Source organism: Dama dama, chromosome 12, assembly GCF_033118175.1.
Source record: "Dama dama isolate Ldn47 chromosome 12, ASM3311817v1, whole genome shotgun sequence".
Lineage (NCBI taxonomy): Eukaryota > Metazoa > Chordata > Mammalia > Artiodactyla > Cervidae > Dama > Dama dama.
In genome coordinates, this window is record NC_083692.1 from 76966801 (window position 1) to 76986810 (window position 20010).

Consider the following 20010-nt stretch of genomic DNA (forward strand, 5'->3'; position numbering starts at 1 on the left):
ACTCATTTTAAGGAATAGAACTCTCAGGCAATTGCTAGAGTTGGTGGAGGAGTTTATACAAAGCTGTTATCTTTGCATTTGGTGCGAGCCTGAATTTACTTTAAATTAACTAGAGTGTCATTTGGAAAGGAAAATTGGATATGGACAAAAACATGGAAAAACTGACGTGTAAGGACATACTAGAACCCATGAGGACAATTGGAACCCACAAAGACACACTAAAACTTGTCTGTCTCTTGTCTCCTTCAATCTCACGGTAATGGGTGATCTTCAGGAGAAGTGGATATTTCCCATCATGCTACATGCATATTTGGCCCAAGATGGGAGATCTGGTTGGAGGTCAAGGAGTTGTAAGTTAACAATAAGGTGAGTTAGCAGATCAGCAGCAACACGTGTGAGTTGCACAGTGGCTGGAGCCCTGCACCAACCAGCAGGACATAAAAAAATGTGGCTACTTCATGACAACTACCTTCTAAACCTTGCAGTATCTTTTTTATGGCCAACCCTAACCCAGAACAATACAGGGAAACAAATTCTGAGTCATAGATTTCCAGCTAGTAGAGACACTACAAAGCTATTCCAGTACCTTCTATGTCAACTGGTCATCCATCTATACCTCTTTTAACAACACACTTTCAAATAAAGAAAACAGCAAAACTATGCTTCTTGTTAATACGATGCAATTACTCCCCATTCGACCAAAATCACTGTAACCTTCTCCTGAAAAGAGTATACCAGGTTTATGCAAGCATTCCTAAGTTGCTTCAGCCAAATCCGACTCTTCATGACCCTATGTACTGTAGCCCACCAGGCTCCTCTGTTCATGGGATTCTCCAGGCAAGAATACTGGAGTGGGTTGCCATACCCTCCTCAAGGGATACCAAGTTCACTTATCCATTTTTGGGTGTTATTCTTTTCTTTTATCCCTCACCCACACTGTCCCATTGGATCCTGCATCTTAACTACTGAGATACAATCAGATACAAGATTAACTTGTATTTTGCACATCATACATTTCCATAGGCAGGCTATTGGGGGAGAGATTTAAAAATGGTTACTGTATTCATAAACATATTCACATCAAACTGAAAAAGAGATTGTCATAACTACTATCAGCTTAAAAAATATTCACAACCAGAAGTTGAGAGTTATGTTTTATCTGGTGGGAATTTTTAGGACTTCAAGCCTGGGAGATAACATCCCAAGAAACCCTGAAAGAACTGCTCTAAGGAGGTGAGCAGAAGATCCAGGTTGTGTAGAAGTTTTGCAACAAAATGCAGGTAGTCTGAACATCAAAAGATTATTGTTAATTAAAGAAAAACGGATATCTCAAGTTAAGGAGTCTAGCTCTTTTCTATGCATGGGAAGATGCAAGAGTCTGGGCTCACTGAAGTCATTCTTTTACTATTCACCTCAGCTATCGTGGGGCCAGTATCTGTGTTTCTTACATCCTGAGATCCTTTAGGCTCATGACAGGGAGTGACTGCAGTTCTGATGGTTGTTAGATCACAGATATTCTTCTCCTTCCTGAGTGCCCTTAGGCTCAGGAGCTCACACTGGGCTGCAGTTGCTGATGACTGATATCCTTGTTTACTGATATGGCAGGAAATGCTCCATTTCTGACTATTACAGTTTTTGTTACTGCAAATGACCACATGATTGTTGGTAGTATTTATAACTACCTTTTCCATTACCCATTCCATAACATTTTTGCTCATAACAAGCACCTTCACTCACTGCCATACTTGACTTCCTATAAAACAAGCTCCTTACATAAGAGCAATGCTATTTGGAAAATCATCAAGGTGAATAAGACATTCTGCACGTCCTCCACTGTGGTTTTGACAGAAGTTCAAAGGGTATTGAAGGCAAATCCAAGGGTCTATTTAAGTGGAAATAATCTTGCCAATAAACAGGGAAAATTGATAGACTGTATTCTGGGAAATATCATTAAGAATGATGCTTGATTTCATATCAGATGCAATAGAAGTCACCAAGGGAAAGCATTTTCATTTATTTATTTTTTTATTTTTTTTTTATTAGTTGGAGGCTAATTACTTCACAACATTTCAGTGGGTTTTGTCATACATTGATATGAATCAGCCATAGATTTACACGTATTCCCCATCCCGATCCCCCCTCCCACCTCCCTCTCCACCCGATTCCTCTGGGTCTTCCCAGTGCACCAGGCCCGAGCACTTGTCTCATGCATCCCACCTGGGCTGGTGATCTGTTTCAACATACATAGTATACATGCTGTTCTTTTGAAATATCCCACCCTCACCTTCTCCCACAGAGTTCAAAAGTCTGTTCTGTATTTCTGTGTCTCTTTTTCTGTTTTGCATATAGGGTTATCATTACCATCTTTCTAAATTCCATATATATGTGTTAGTATGCTGTAATGTTCTTTATCTTTCTGGCTTACTCCACTCTGTATAATGGACTCCAGTTTCATCCATCTCATTAGGACTGATTCAAATGAATTCTTTTTAATGGCTGAGTAATATTCCATGGTGTATATGTACCACAGCTTCCTTATCCATTCTAGATGCTGATGGGCATCTAGGTTGCTTCCATGTCCTGGCTATTATAAACAGTGCTGCGATGAACATTGGGGTGCATGTGTCTCTTTCAGATCTGGTTTCCTCAGTGTGTATGCCCAGAAGTGGGATTGCTGGGTCATATGGCAGTTCTATGTCCAGTTTTTTAAGAAATCTCCACACTGTTCTCCATAGAGGCTGTACTAATTTGCATTCCCACCAACAGTGTAAGAGGGTTCCCTTTTCTCCACACCCTCTCCAGCATTTATTGCTTGTAGACTTTTGGATAGCAGCCATCCTGACTGGCGTGTAATGGTACCTCATTGTGGTTTTGATTTGCATTTCTCTAATAATGAGTGATGTTGAGCATCTTTTCATGTGTTTGTTAGCCATCTGTATGTCTTCTTTGGAGACATGTCTGTTTAGTTCTTTGGCCCATTTTTTGATTGGGTCATTTATTTTTCTGGAATTGAGCTTCAGGAGTTGCTTGTATATTTTTGAGATTAATCCTTTGTCTGTTTCTTCATTTGCTATTATTTTCTCCCAATCTGAGGGCTGTCTTTTCACCTTACTTATAGTTTCCTTTGTAGTGCAAAAGCTTTTAAGTTTCATTAGGTCCCATTTGTTTAGTTTTGCTTTTATTTCCAATATTCTGGGAGGTGGGTCATAGAGGATCTTGCTGTGATTTATGTCGGAGAGTGTTTTGCCTATGTTCTCCTCTAGGAGTTTTATAGTTTCTGGCCTTACATTTAGATCTTTAATCCATTTTGAGTTTAGTTTTGTGTATAGTGTTAGAAAGTGTTCTAGTTTCATTCTTTTACAAGTGGTTGACCAGGTTTCCCAGCACCACTTGTTAAAGAGGTTGTCTTTTTTCCATTGTATATCCTTGCCTCCTTTGTCAAAGATAAGGTGTCCATAGGTTTGTGGATTTATCTCTGGGCTTTCTATTCTGTTGCATTGATCTATATTTCTGTCTTTGTGCCAGTACCATACTGTCTTGATGACTGTGGCTTTGTAGTAGAGTCTGAAGTCAGGCAGGTTGATTCCTCCAGTTCCATTCTTCTTTCTCAAGATTACTTTGGCTATTCGAGGTTTTTTGTATTTCCATACAAATTGTGAAATTATTTGGTCTAGTTCTGTGAAAAATACCATTGGTAGCTTGATAGGGATTGCATTGAATCTATAGATTGCTTTGGGGTAGAATAGCCATTTTGACAATATTGATTCTTCCAATCCATGAACACGGTATGTTTCTCCATCTGTTTGTGTCCTCTTTGATTTCTTTCATCAGTGTTTTATAGTTTTCTATGTATAGGTCTTTTGTTTCTTTAGGTAGATATACTCCTAAGTATTTTATTCTTTTTGTTGCAATGGTGACTGGTATTGTTTCCTTAATTTGGGAAAGCATTTTTAAAGTGTTAAAAGGAAGCAAATACTTTCAAACTAATAACACTTTCAAACTAGCTTCTTAGGAACATGAAAGCGAATCCTTTATCTAAATCTTTCTATTTTTTCCCCTGAGAATCAGGCTGTAACACACTGCATGAATCAAAAATGAAAGCTAAAGCTCTGCCAGCTGGTGTCCTGCTCAAACATCTTATGATGCTTACACTGGCCTCGCTGCTCCACTCCAGTGATCATGGGTTAAACTGCCAGGAAGTCTGTTGCAGTGAAAAGGAAAAAAGAGGAATAAGGTCTTTTCCTTTCCCTTTCCTGAGAACAAAGAAAATAAAGAGAACAGTGAGCAGGCCTGAACATTCCTGAAGTGAAATGAAAGTCACTCAGTCGTGTCCAACTCTTTGCAACCCCAGGGACTGTAGTCCATGGAATTCTCCAGGGCAGAAAACTAGAGTGGGTAGTCTTTTCCTTTTCCAGGGGATCTTCCCAACCCGGAGATCGAACCCAGGTCTCCTGCATTGCGGGCACATTGTTTACCAGCTGAACCAGCAGGGAGGCCCAAGAATACTGGAGTGGGTAGTCTATCCCTTCTCCAGAGGATCTTCCCAACCCAGGAGATGAACCAGGGTCTCCTGCATTGCAGGTGGATTCTTTACCAAATGAACTATCAGGGAAGCCCTGATAGGGATTCCCTGAAGTCTCAGTAGGGAAAGGTGTGAACATTCCTAGTTGTTTTTTTGTTTTGCTTTGCCTTAACTGTTCCTGACTCCGAATATCTGTAAATTTACTTTACTGCTCCCTAACTCTGCAGGAGCTACAATTCACATTTTCTCCTTTGTCTTTATGCTAAATACATCTCCTATCTAGTGTTTTCCCTTACAACACCCTTCCCTTTGCAGTTACAATCAGAAAGAAGGCCGCAGAGCCACCTAACTGCCAGACTCAACTACTGGGTTACAGATGCCAGGCTATGACTATCTTTGAAACAATGCAAGAGGAAGAAATAAAAGTCTACAAGCAATAAATGCTGAACAGGGTGTGGAGAAAAGGGAACCCTCTTACACTGTTGGTGGGAATGCAAACTAGTACAGCCACTATGGAGAAGAGTGTGGAGATTCCTTAAAAAAACTGGAAATAGAACTGCCATATGACCCAGCAATCCCACTCTTGGGCATACACACTGAGGAAACAGAACTGAAAGAGACACATGTATCCCAATGTTCATTGCAGCACTGTTTATAATTGCCAGGACATGGAAGCAACCTAGATGTCCATCAGCAGCAAAATGGATAAGGAAGCTTTGGTACATATACACCATGGAATATTACTCAGCCATTAAAAAGAATACATTTGAATCAGTTCTAATGAGCTGGATGAAACTGGAGCCCATTATACAGAGTGAAGCAAGCCAGAAAGATAAACACCAATACAGTATACCAAAGCATATATATGGAATTTAGAAAGATGGTAACAATAACCCTATATGCAAGACAGAAAAAGAGACACAGATGTATAGAACAGACTTTTGGACTCTATGGGAGAAGGCGACAGTGGGATGATCTGAGAGAACAGCATCGAAACATGTATATCATCAAGTGTGAAACAGATCGCCAGTCCAGGTTGGATGCATGAGACAAGTGCTCAGGGCTGGTGCACTGGGATGACCCAGAGGGATGGGATGGGGAGGGAGGTGGGAGGGGGGTTCAGGATGGGGAATACATGTAAATCCATGGCTGATTCATGTCAATGTATGGCAAAAACCAATACAATATTGAAAAGTAATTAGCATCCAACTAATAAAAATAAATGAAAAAGAAAAGAAATGAAAAGAAAATCAAGATCCTATTATCACCTTTGTTCCTCATCACCGACTCCTGACTGTGAGCCCTTGTGATTCAGATGGTAAAGAATCCACAGGTTTGATCCTTGGGTCAGGAAGATCCCATGGAGAAGGAAATGGCAACCTTCTCCAGTATTCTTAAAGCCACCTTTCTATTTCCTCTAAATTCTGTCTCTGTCCTTTTTATTTGGCTTCGGTGGGCAGAGAAAGTCAAGAATTTGGCCAACAAAAGCATAATCACAATAGAAGCTGTCATTGCTGAACCACTCAGTAAACGTTGCTATGCAGAAATGGGGACAAAGAGGATTCAGCAAAACTGGCGGTATTTTTTTTTTTTCCTTCTTCTTCTTCTTTGGCCTGCCAGATGTGAAAGTGATTGACTTCAAATGACAAATACAACACATGGCCTGATTGTGGCTGGAGAGTAAGAGGCTACCTTGAAAAGAAAGCTTGGAATTGTTGCACAAGTTGGGAGTTTCTTCTCTGGCAAGTAAGTATATACTGCTTTGTCTTTTCTTGTAGTATGGAAATATCCAGAGAAGTGGGAGCAAGAGTCAATCATGGGAAAAAAATAAACAATTGCAGAAAACACTGCTTTGTATATCCATTCCATTCTATATTATGGTACCCAATCTCTCAAAATAACACCCTAATTAATTAATTTCTCATTAATAGTAATAAGAACATGATAGACCATGGATACTTATGATAACACATGAAATCTGCCAGATAAACTACTGCATATACGTCAGAAAGGGCTTCCCTGGTGGCTGAGCTGGTAAAGAACCCACCTGGCAATGCAGGAGCCACAAAAGAAGTTGGTTTGACCCTTGGTTATGGAAGACCCCCTGGAGTAGGAAATTGTCACCTGCTGCAGTATTCTTACCTGGAAAATTCCATGAACGGAAGAGCCTGGCAGGCCACAGTCCATACGTTGCAAAGAGTCAGTCATGAATGAGCACACATACACACACATACATCTCATAAAATATTGAAAATATTGAAAAATATTGAAAATATTAAAAATATTGAAAATACTGAAAATATTGAAAAATATTAAAAGTATTGAGAACATTGGAAAATATTAAAAATATTGAAAAATATTAAAAGTATTGAAAATATTGAAAAATATTAAACATATTGAAAATATTGAAAAAAATTGAAAGATATTGAAAAATTGAAAAATGTTGAAAACATTGAAAAATATTGAAAACATTGAAAAATATTAAAAGTATTGAAAATATTGAAATATATTCAAAATATTGAAATATTGAAAAATATTTAAAGTATTGAAAACATTGAAAAATATTGAAAATATTGAAAACATTGAAAAATATTAAAAATATTGAAAATATTAAAAAATATTGAAAATATTGATAAATATTGAAAATATTGAAATATTGAAAATTTTGAAAATGTTGAAAAGTATTGAAAAATTGAAAAATATTAAAAGTGTTGAAAATATTGAAAAATATTTAAAGTATTGAAAACATTGAAAAATATTGAAAATATTAAAAGTATTGAAAATATACAAAAATATTAATAATACTGAAAACATTGAAAAATATTGAAAATATTGAAAATATTAAAAATACTGAAAATTATTTAATATATTGAAAATATTGAAAACATTGAAAAATATTGAAAATATTGAAAAATATTGAAAATTTGAAAAAAATTAAATGTATTGAAAATATTGAAAAATATTAAAAGTATTGAAAATATTGAAAAAAATGAAAACATTGAAAATATTGAAAAATATTTAAAATATTGAAATATTGAAAGATTTTGAAAATATTGAAAGATTGAAAAATATTGAAAGATATTGAAAATATTGAAAGATTGAAAAATATTGAAAAATATTTAAAATATTGAAATATTGAAAGATATTGAAAATATTGAAAGATTGAAAAATATTGAAAGATATTTAAAATATTGAAAGATATTGAAAATATTGAAAAATATTGAAAGATATTGAAAATATTGAGAACATTGAAAATATTGAATATATTGAAATATTGAAAATATTTAGAATGTTGAGAATATTGAAATATTGAAAATATTGAAAAATATTGAATATATTGAAAATATTGAGATTATTGAAAATATTGAAATATTGAAAATATTGAAAAATTTTGAAAATATTGAGAATATTGAAAATGTTGAGAATATTGAAAAATATTGAAAATATTGAAAAATATTGAAAATATTGAGAATATTGAAATTGTTGAGAATATTGAAATAATTGAAAATATTGAAAAATATTGAACTTTATCTTGTGGATAGATTATTCTGCAATTTCAGATTCTGTCTCCCAACCCCACTCCCAAGATTTTGCACATTGCTGCAGCTGATTGAATATCTAGGTTAGGGAAGGTATTATGTTGGGTGATTTGAATGTGTGTTCCTACTTAATTCTTATTGGAACACTTCAAGGTTGGATCAATTCACCTTTACGGAGGCAATGTGGCAGTGCTTGAGACTGAGGACTTGGTTTGCATTTCTAGATCTACCACTCATTAGTTGAGTATCTTGGGAAAATGACTTTATGATTTTTTGCTTTAGTTTTCTCATATCTACAATGTTAGATATTGATAGGATATTGATAGAATCTACCATGCAGAGTTCTCATGAGAAGTGAATGAGATAATAAATGTCAGTGCTGAGACCAGTGCCCAGCAGAAAGATACTGACTAACTACAGGAAAGGAAATTGAACTTGAAGGGGGCTCAGTATTTTGCCTGGTGTTGTATAGTAAGTATCAGAGTGGAGCATCCCCTCCATATCCTACTTAGAGCAGATGCCCTTCCTCACCCCAAGAGCAACTGTCTCAATATAGTATTGTATTGTGTTTATAGTACTTATTACCCTTTAAAATTATTTTTTTCTCAAAAAAAAAAACCATTTATTTTTCTCTCTTCCTACTGAACTGTAGGCATTAATATCTCTTTACTACTGCATCCTCCAGACCTGAACCATGCTTGGCACACAAGAGGGCATACACACACACACACACACACACACACACAATGAAACCCAGCAGGGTTCTATAGGGTCTTTCTGAAACAGACTCCCAATACCCACCTTCTGTTGCTTCTTGTGCAAAGAAAACAATTAGCCTCTTGGGCTTTCCCTGAATTCCAAAGAATAAACTTAATCAGAAAAAAACGCAGAAGGAGAGGAAAGCAGTCAAGCAAGACAAAATAATAATAGTTTCACCATTAAACAAAGCTAAGAAGGAACTTTTGTTTCTTTCCATTTGACAGTTTTAAATTTTTTAATTGAAATTTAATATAAAAAATTTCTAACCAAAGTGCTTTTCCTCCCATGGGTTGCCATCCCAATCTCTCGCAAGTTGAACAGCAGCAGACCACAGTGAGGAAACTGATTTCTGAAAGTTCTCAGAAACTTTCAGTTTCTCTTTGCTAAAAGAGGGGGCTCAGCTCTCTTTGCATGTGACTTTACAGGGGATGTCTGATTAAGCTTCTTCTTTGGCTAAAGTTTTTTCATAGACAAGGGCAGGCTGAGGACATGGGAGGCAAGGACCGTAGAGCCCAACTCCATTTCAGTATATTTAAATGAATCTTCAACTTTCTACATCTCATAAAACATTCTGCTTTTACACTTGTAATTCACCTTCCCTCCAATAATAATAAAACAGGTATCTCTTTTACTTTGAGGTAGTATCTCTTTGCCTAAACACTTCACCGACACCATTTTTTCTGATTTCTCTGGCACCTTAGGCCACTGATCACCCAAATTCTATAGTCTGATTTTTTAGGACTCATTTAAAATATTCAAGCTTTCTCATCTCAGAAAAAAATATTTCATATTCCCCCCAAACCCCATACATGCCACTCTTGCAACCAATCTATCTTTTACTCCCTGGTTATTGTTTAAAAGCCCTAATCATATAACTGCTTACACTCTGTCACCTCTTTTTCACTCCATACACTTCTGTTTTTTCTCCCAATACTTTCTAAAATCTGTTTTCTTAAAAATCACCAATGATTTCTTTATTTTTAAATCCAAAGGATGTTTTTAACCTCTTTCATCTAGACAAGTATTTCTCAAATTTTAATGTGCACAGGAATATTATTCAAATGCAGATTCTGGCATAGGAATTTTGGGTTGAGCCTGAGATTCTGAAGTCAGAGTAGCTCCCTGGTGATGCAAATGCTACCCACCTACAGACCACATTCGAGCAGCCATTCTCTGCAGTGCTTGCCACTCTTTTGGAGACCTTTGTGCTCCTGGCACACAGTACCCCAACTTTAAACTTTAATTTCTGGGAGATCCCTTGCAAGATCTCCTATTCTTCTTTACCCATCCCACACCAAGAGCATTCCTACTGCTTAGGGCCTCTTTCCGCTCAATCTGTACACTATTCTTTGAAAATTTCATCTGCTCATATTGCTTCAATTATCATGCAAGCAGTCTTAGTGGAGTGCACATAAGACTGGTCTCTGGAGTTAGATCTAGATTCTTTTTATTATATTTTATTTTAAAGTCCTCTATTACTCCTTAATTTTCATTTTCATTTCACTATAACCTTGCAAAAAAAAAAAAAAGACCCTATTTTTAAAGCAAACTTCATATATATTTCTTATTTTTTTTTGTTTTTGTTTTTAATATTGTATTTTTAAGAGTCTAACCTCTACTCTAGATTTTTAATCTTTGTTTTTCAGTATTTGATATCAATTTTGGACATTTGAGAATCCAATATTCAGTGCCCATTTTTATTCAGGAGTGTGATGACTGCTCTCTCCCCCTTTTGACTCTCCTTTTTCTCCCCCAGATCACCTCTATTTCCTCCCTCCCCCTTCTCTTCTCAATCCAATTTTGTGAATCTCTGTGGGTGTTCTGGGCTATGGAGAACACTTAGGGAACAGAGTACAACCTAGATCTGTCTCTCTCCTCTTGAGTCCCCCTTTTTCTCCTCCTGCTCATCTCTATCTCCTTCCTCCCTCTCCTTTCCTTCATGTAACTCTGTGAACCTCTCTTGGTGTCCCTCACTGTGGAGAATCTTTTCACCATTAACCTAGAAGTTTTATTATCAGTGCTGTATAGTTGGAGAAGTCTTGAGGCTACTGGAAGAATAAGACTGAAATCCAGAGGCAAGAGACTTAAGCCCCAAAACTGAGAACACCAGAAAACTCCTGACTACAGGGAACATTAAGTAATAAGAGATCATCCAAAAGCCTCCATACCTACACTGAAACCAACCACCACCCAAGAGCCAATAAGTTCCAGAGCAAGACATACCACGCAAATTCTCCAGCAATGCAGGAACATAGCCCTCAGTATCAATATACAGGCTGCCCAGAGTCACACCAAACACATAGACCCATCTCAAAATGCACTACTGGACACTCCATTGCACTCCAGAGAGAAGAAATCCAGTTCCACGCACCAGAACACCGACGCAAGCTTCCTTAACCAGGAAACCTTGACAAGCCAATCGTCCAACCTCACTGACTGGGAAAAACCTCCACAATAAAAAGGAACCACAGACCACCAGAATACAGAAAGGCCACTCCAAACACAGCAATCTAAACAAGATGAAAAGGCAGAGAAATACCCAGCAGGTAAAGGAACATGAAAAATGGCCACCAAGACAAACAAAAGAGGAGGAGATAGGGAATCTACCTGAAAAAGAGTTTAGAATAATGATAATAAAAATGATCCAAAATCTTGAAAACAAAATGGAGTTACAGATAAATAGCCTGGAGACAAGGATGTAGAAGATGCAAGAAATGTTTAACAAGGACCTAGAGGAAATAAAAAAGAGTCAATTAAAAATGAATAATGCAATAAATGAGATCAAAAACACTGTGGAGGGAACCAACAGTAGAATAACGGAGTCAGAAGATAGGATAAGTGAGGTAGAAAATAAAATGGTGGAAATGAATGAAGCAGAGAGGAAAAAAGAAAAAAGAATTAAAAGAAATGAGGACAACCTCAGGGACCTCTGGGACAATGTGAAATGCCCTAACATTCGAATCATAGGAGTCCCTGAAGAAGATACAAAAAGAAAGGCCCTGAGAAAATACTCGTGGAGATAATAGCTGAAAACTTCCCTAAGATGGGGAAGGAAATAGTTACACAGGTCCAAGAAACCCAGAGAGTCCCAAACAGGATAAACCCAAGGCAAAACACCCCAAGACACATATTAATCAAATTAACAAAGATCAAACACAAGGAACAAATATTAAAAGCAGCAAGGGAGAAATAACAAATAATACACAAAGGGATTCCCATAAGGATAACAGATGATCTATCAATAGAAACTCTTCAGGCCAGAAGGGAATGGCAGGACATACTTAAAGTAAAGAAAGAGAATAACCTACAACCCAGATGACTGTACCCAGCAAGGATATCATTCAGATATGAAGGAGAATTCAAAAGCTTTACAGACAAGCAAAAGCTGAGAGAATTCAGCACCACCAAACCAGCTCTTCAACAAATGCTAAAGGGTCTTCGCTAGACAGGAAACACAGAAATGTTGTATAAACACGAACCCAAAACAACAAAATAAATGGCAACGGGACCATACCTATCAATAATTACCTTAAATGTAAATGGGTTGAATGCCCCAACCAAAAGACAAAGACTGGCTGAATGGATACAAAAGCAAGACCCCTATATATGCTGTCTACAAGAGACCCATCTCAAAACAAGGGACACATACAGACTGAAAGTGAAGGGCTGGAAAAAAATATTTCACGCAAATGGACCAAAAGAAAGCAGGAGTTGCAATACTCATATCAGATAAAATAGACTTTAAAGTAAAGGCTGTGAAAAGAGACAAAGAAGGACACTACATAAAGATCAAAGGATCAATCCAAGAAGAAGATATAACAATTATAAATATATATGCACCCAACATAGGAGCATTACAATATGTAAGGCAGATGCTAACAAGAATGAGAGGGGAAATTAACAGTAACACAATAATAGTGGGAGACTTTAATACCCCACTCACACCTATGGATAGATCAACTAAACAGAAAATTAACAAGGAAACAAACTTTAAATAACACAATGGACCAGCTAGACCTAATTGATATCTTTAGGACATTTCACCCCAAAACAATCAATTTCACCTTTTTCTCAAGTGCACATGGAACCTTCTCCAGAATAGATCACATCCTGGGCCATAAATCTAGCCTTGGTAAATTCAAAAAAACTGAAATCATTCCAGTCATCTTTTCTGACCACAGTGCAGTAATATTAGATCTCAATTACAGAAAAAAAAAACTATTAAAAATTCCAACATATGGAGGCTAAATAACATGCTTCTGAATAACCAACAAATCATAGAAGAAATCAAAATAGATCTAGATTCTAATCACTACCCTGTCACTTAAAAATACTGCAATCCTGGGTAATTTAAATTCTTTGAAGCTAGGTTTACCATTTGTAAAATGGAGGGTAAAAATAAGTAATCCAAGATGTTGTTGTATGAAATAAGATATTTCTTATGAAGTTCAGACAGTAAAGAATCTGCCTACAATGCAGGAGACCTGGGTTCAATCCCTGGGTCAGGAAGATACCTTGGAGAAGGGAATGGCAACCCACTCCAGGATTCTTGCTTGGAGAATCCCATGGACAGAGAAGCCTGGCAGGCTACAGGTCATGGGATCAAAAGAGTCAAACACCACTGAGTAACTAACACTTTTAGTATTTCATTTTAAAATAAAGCTTAAGCTTCAGTGCCCCTTACATAAACATGACATTTCCAAGATGCGTAGGGCCCCAGCCATATTTTATAAATATTTCTTTCTTTTTTTAAATTTTATTTTATTTTATTTTTTTTTTATTAGTTGGAGGCCAATTACTTCACAACATTTCACTGGGTTTTGTCATACATTGATATGAATCAGCCATAGATTTACATGTATTCCCCATCCCGATCCCCTCTCCCACCTCCCTCTCCACCCGATTCCTCTGGGTCTTCCCAGTGCACCAGGCTGGAGCACCAAAAAATAAGATATCTTAACGAGTTAAGATCCTTGCCTGTTAAACCCCAACTTCCACTCTACTATAATTCTAGTCTGTCAGGTGGTGACAGAGTGAGCCACAGGCTTATTTGGCATCTGCAAGAGTGAATTTAAATTAAGAATGCATATAAGTTTGACATAGTGGAATTTATTTATGCAGCTCACAGTCACTTTGGTATATAAGTGTTTGTCATCAAGATCTCACAGGCTAAACATCAGAGACAGATTTCAAACAAAAATCCGTTTGACACTAATGCTGATTACCTTACATTACACTGTACTGCTGCTCCTTTGGTAATGATTCATCAACAAGTCTTTGTTTCCAAAAGGCATGATAGTCTATTGCCAGAACTTCCAGTGTTTAAAAGCAGGTAACACTTTCCTAATTGGTTCCAATATGTTTTTATGGTTTCCTTGCATGCTGTTGCATTCCACTCTGTGGAATATCTGTGCATTTCACTCTATAGATTGGAAAATGAGTTCACTTATGTTCTTCCTTTGGTATGAAAACAGCCTTGTTCGATCATATTTATTACTGTTCATATTAAGTCCATGCTGACTGGTCACAATTTTTTACATTTATGAGAATAAAATGAAATTCATAGTATGCCAGTACAATGAGGGCATTAACAACTATGGTAGGTAGATGATACTAAGGTCCCCCAGGTAGTGCAGTGGTGAAGAATCTGCCTGCTGATGCAAGAGATGCCAGTTTGATCCCAGGATTGAGAAGATCCCTTGGAGGAGGAAATGGCAACCCACTCCAGTATTCTTGCCTGGAAAATGCCATGGACAGAGAAGCCTGGTGGGCTACAGTCCATGGGGTCACAAAGAGCCTAAGGGACTGAGCACACACACACACACACACACACACACACACAAAAGAAATTTGCAGGTGGGATTAAAGTCTCTAAGGTCTCAGTATGACCTTGAATGAATCAAAAGGAGATTGTCCTAGGTGGGCCTAATCTAATCCAGTGAGCTCTTTAAAAAAGAGCTTAAACATTTCCTGAGATCAGAGACATCCTCCTTGTCTTGAGGAAACAAGTTGCCATGAGTGCTACAGCTACAAGGAAATGAATTCTACCAGCAACCACCGAGTTTGGAAGAGGAGCCCATGCCCCAGACAGTCTTAGTTGACTCCTTGACTACAAACTTGTGAGATTCAGCTTAACTGTGTCCTGATTTCTGACTTACAGAACCTGTGATATAAACAGATGTTGTTCCATCACAAAAGTTCTAGGTAATTTGTCACTATCAATAGGAAACTAACATAGACAATAAACTTGTTAATTGGTGTGATCAGTTGATAGTATTGATCAGTTGATAGGATTTGTTAGGACAAGAAAATTTGGAATGTAATGAAATCTTGTAGCACATAGTACTGTGATAGACAGTTTCCAAATTTTGACCATAATCCTATAAATTTTCATCCATTATCAAAATGCACTTTGCATTTTTTAAGAAAGCAAATTTCAATCAATGATTATCTTTCTTTTCTCTGTATTGGAAGCTTTTATAAATTTATTGTCATATGAAGAAAAAAGCAAAAAGTATGAAGACAAAAAGCATAGAAACAAAAAGTATTATGGCAGTGTGTCATGGAAATAAGTACTAAAATAGGATTCAATTTTCTAGATTTATGCTGCCTGTGGAATTTGCTTTCTAAAATTTATAATTTGTTATGATTTTATTTCTCATTCTAAACATTATTTTGTATTTAATTTTTATCCATAATTTTGTGTGGTTTTAGAAAGTGCAATTTTTTAAGTTTCAGAGTCTACAAAACATAAATTCTCCTCGTTACATAATTATAATGCTTTAAAATTCAACCCTACAAAGCCAGCAAAGGGGTGAACAAAAATTGTGAACTTCTCTTTATTTCTCTATCTGACCCCTGGAGGGCACTGTTGTGAAAACTAGAAAGGATCAGAATAAGCTAAAAAAAACCTTCCTTCCTTACAATTTAAAGAGATATCCTGACACCATTTTTTACACAATGACATGTAAAGCATCTCAGACACTAGAGACAGGAAGTTTTAAGACAGCCTCTCTTCTTAGCCCAGTCTACAGTCTCCACCAGAAGAAGAAACCTCTATCACCATCATTGCTCCTCAACCTCAGAGCAACTTGGATTCAAGTCCCCCAGTCATGAGACTTCTGTCTGTGGGGAATCACCCAGAAAGCAGCTCACTGCCTCTTCACTGCTCCACCGAGACCTTGGTGTTCACCTTGATGCGTGAGGCACTCCTGCTGCTGAGGGAGTACTGTCCCATTTTACTCTCTTGTCCACACATGGAACATTGTTCTGGTTTGACTTTGAATAGAGACTTTCGTTTAGTTGAGTTCAGTGATTCAGTAGTAATGTTTCAGGAGCCCAGTCAGTGACCCAGCCCGATGGCCACATCACCCTCTGGAGCTGAGGTGCAACTACTCAATTTCCCTTCAACCAAATCTCTGCTGATATGTGCAGTACCCCAACCAAGGACTCCAGCTTCTGAAGTACATGTCTGGAAACAACCTTGTTTCAGCCATCAGAGGTTTTGCGTCTGAATTTAGGAAGAGTGAGACTTCCTTTCACCTGAGGAAAAAGCCCACTGAAGTAATGTGACCAAGTACCTCTATGCTCTGAGTGACATGGTGACTAGGACCATAGGGGGAGCTATCTGCAAACCCCTGAGGTCTGGGAGCTTAAAGGACTTACAGCTTCAGCCTGTGTCATTTTCAGGAAGTAGGCATGTTCTGTGAAGGCAAACAGTACAGAGAATATTATAGAGTATTGCAAGTGTTTCATTCCTATGGGCATCTTAGATTTTTTTCTTTCCTTTCCTTTTCAGTTTGCAAAGGAAAGATTTGTTTTCTCCAGTTCCGTGTTCTCAGGGGAGCTGACTGTTAGGCGGGCTTCCTGTCACAGAGGGTCTCCTGAGCAGGGTTTGCTGGGGGAGCTGATTGGTTGCTGGAGCAGGAAATTTCCAGACAAGAAATGATGCACCACTTATGGGTTTAGCTGTGTATTTTAAGGTGAAAATTTCTCAGCAGCAAGTCAAGGCATCATGAAGAGGCTAGTGGGCACTGTGCTGGGGCTTTTGTTTGCCCGGGTTTGCTGTGAGTTGGGGCTGCCCAGCAGGGGAATCTGAAGAAATGAGCAGCTGCTGTATTGCTGAGGGAGGGAGTAGAAAGGGTTGGCAAGTCCTGCACACGTCCTGTCCTTCTCAATGTCTGTGGGAGCTGGAGGGACACGTTCGGGGTTTTTCCAGAGTTACAGTGAGCCTCACCTGTGACTGTCTCTCATCAGGAGTGAGAGGGGTGGACGTGGCGCAGAGTCCCCCAGCCCTGACTCCACAGGAGGGAGCCAGCTCTACACTGTGGTGTAATTTCTCCACCTTGGCAGAGAGTGTGCAGTGGTACCTTCAGAGCCCCGGGGGCCACCTCATCCACCTCATTTACATTCCTTCAGGGACAAAGCAGGATGGAAGATTAAAGGCCACGACAGTCCCTGCAGAACGCCGCAGCTCACTGCACATTTCCTCTTCGCGGACCACAGACTCGGGCACTAACTTCTGTGCTGCGCAGTGCGGTGCTCCCCAGGCTCCTGCGGCCTCGACACGAACCCTCCCGGGGCTCGGCCCCTCCTCCAGCCTCAGTCACACCGTGGGCCCCACAGGGCATTCGCAGTGCTTCTTACTGGCCTTCCAGATTTGAGACTTTGGTCTTTATCTTCCTCTCAATCTGTATCTTCTTCTGCGCTAGAGTCTCAAACTTGTAGCTAGGAGAGTATCTATTAATAGATAAGACAGTGAAAGTGAAAGGCGCTCAGTCGGTCCGACTCTTTGCGAGCCCATGGACCATACAGCCCATGGAGTTCTCCAGGCCAGAATACTGAAGTGGGTAGCCTTTCCCTTCTCCAGGGGATCTTTTTAACCAGCTGAACCACAAGGCAAGCCCAAGAATACAGGAATGGGTAGTCTATCCCTTCTGCAGCGGATCTTCCCGACCCACGAATGGAGCCTGGGTCTCCTGCATTACAGGCGGATTCTTTACCAACCGACCTGTGAGGGAAGCCCTCTCAAAATAAATATTTAGCTACAATATGCTCTACTCCAAAATGGTAAGAAGTGAAAGGAACTAAAGGAAGAGAAAAGTGACTCCAAGAAGATGTTATTCAGCTAAGTTGGCTGTCTCAAGAATGTCCATCCAAACCTGCCTCACCATGATGTGTCCCAACAGACAATTACAGATACATCTCATCCTACTACTGCAGCACAGCAAACGAAAAATACATATATGCTCAATGGTTCATATCAACTTGGTCATTTAATTAAAACAAATTTATCCTCTTTCAATTCTGGATGCAAGAAGTCTGAAATCAGTTTCACTGGCTACAGTTAAGGTATTGGGAGGGTCGATTCCTTTCCTTACTGCACATTACATAAATTTATTTATAAGTTTGGGAAAATACACATAATTTTGTACCTCTTAATCCGCTTCAGCTATTTCACTCCTACACCCACCCCTTTCCCCTCTAGTAACCAGTAGTTCATTCCCTGTATCTCTGAGTCTGTTTCTGTTCTATTTGTTAGTTTTGCAATTTAGAATCCATATATAAGTGAAAACATATAGTATTTATCTTTCTCTGTCTGACTTATTTTGCTAAGTGTAATACCCTCCAGGATTTTCATGTTGTCTCATGTGATGAGATTTTATTCTTTTTATGATTAAATAATATTTCATTGTTTATATATATATATATATATATATATATATATGAAATGTATCTATTCATATGGATGAATACTGATTGCTTCCCTATCTTGGCTATTAGAAATAGTACTGCTGTGAATATTAGGGTGCATATATATTTTCAAATTAGTGTTTTTGTTTTCTTCTGATAGATATCCAGGAATGAAATTGCTGGATGATGTAGTATTTATATTTTTAATTTTTGAAGAACTTTTATGCTGTTTTAAATAGTGGCTGCACCAGTTTACTTTCCCAGCAAGGGTGCCCAAAGGGCCCCTTTTCTTCACATCCTCAGCAATACTTATTACTTCTTGGCTTTTTGATGATAGTGTTCTGATTGGGGTGAAGTGAGATCTCATTGGGTTTTGATTTGCATTTACCTGATGATTAGAGATGTTGAATGTCTTTTCATGTGTCTGTTGCCCATCTGTATGTTTCTTTGGGAAAATGTCTATTTAGGTCCTCTGCCTTTTTTAAAATCAGATTATTTATAGTTTTGATATTGCATATAAATTTCTTTATATATTTTGGACATTAACCCCTTATTGACTAATGGTTTGCAAGTATCTTCTTCTGTTTGATAGGCTGTCTTTTTTCATTTTAATAGTTTTATTCCAATTTGGATGCCTTCTATTTCTTTTTCCTATATGACTGCTATGACGAGGACTTCAAGTACTATGTTAAATGGAAATGGTGAGAGTAGGCATCCTTGTCTTGTTCCTCATCTTAGCGAAAAGATTTCAGTTTTTACCATCAAATATGATATTAATTGTGTGTTTGTTGTAAATGGCCTTTATTATTTTGAAATCTGTTCCCATTATACCAAGTTTATTAAGAGTTTTTAACATGAATGTATGCTGAATTTTGTCAAATGTTTTTTCTTTGTCTGTTGAGATAATTATATAAGTTTTTATCCTTCATGCTATTAATGCATATCATGTTGATTGATTTGCAAATATTGAACCATCCTTGTACACCTAGGCTATATCCCACTTGGAAATGATATATGATTCTTTCATAAATTGTTGAATTAAGTTTTCTAACTTAATTCAGTTCTAAAGGAAATTAGTCTTGAATATGCATTGGAAGGACTGATGCTGAAGCTGAAACTTCAATACTTGGGCCATCTGATGCAAAGAACTGATTCACTGGAAAAGACCCTGATGCTGGGAAAGATTGAGGGCAGAAAGAGAAGGGGACAACAGAGGATGAGATCATTGGATGGCATCACTGACTTGATGGACATGAGTTTGAGCAAGCTCCAGGAGCTGGTGATGGACAGAGAAGCCTGGCATGCTTCAGTCCATGGGGTCGCAAAGAGTCGGGATGACTGAGCAGCTGAACTGACTGAATTGAAGTTTGCTAATATTTTGTTGAAGATTTTTTAATCTATATTCATTTGGGAAATTGACCTTCTTTTTGTAGTTTTGTTGTCTAGTTTTGGCATCAGGGTAATGAAGGCTTCATTGAGTGAGTTTGGTAATATTTC

General features: G+C 37.9%; 1 pseudogene; it reads left to right on the forward strand.

Annotated features, from left to right (window-relative positions):
* Positions 1 to 16834: 16834 nt before the first annotated feature.
* LOC133067359 (T cell receptor alpha variable 22-like) lies at positions 16835 to 18440 on the forward strand (annotated as a pseudogene).
* Positions 18441 to 20010: the final 1570 nt, after the last annotated feature.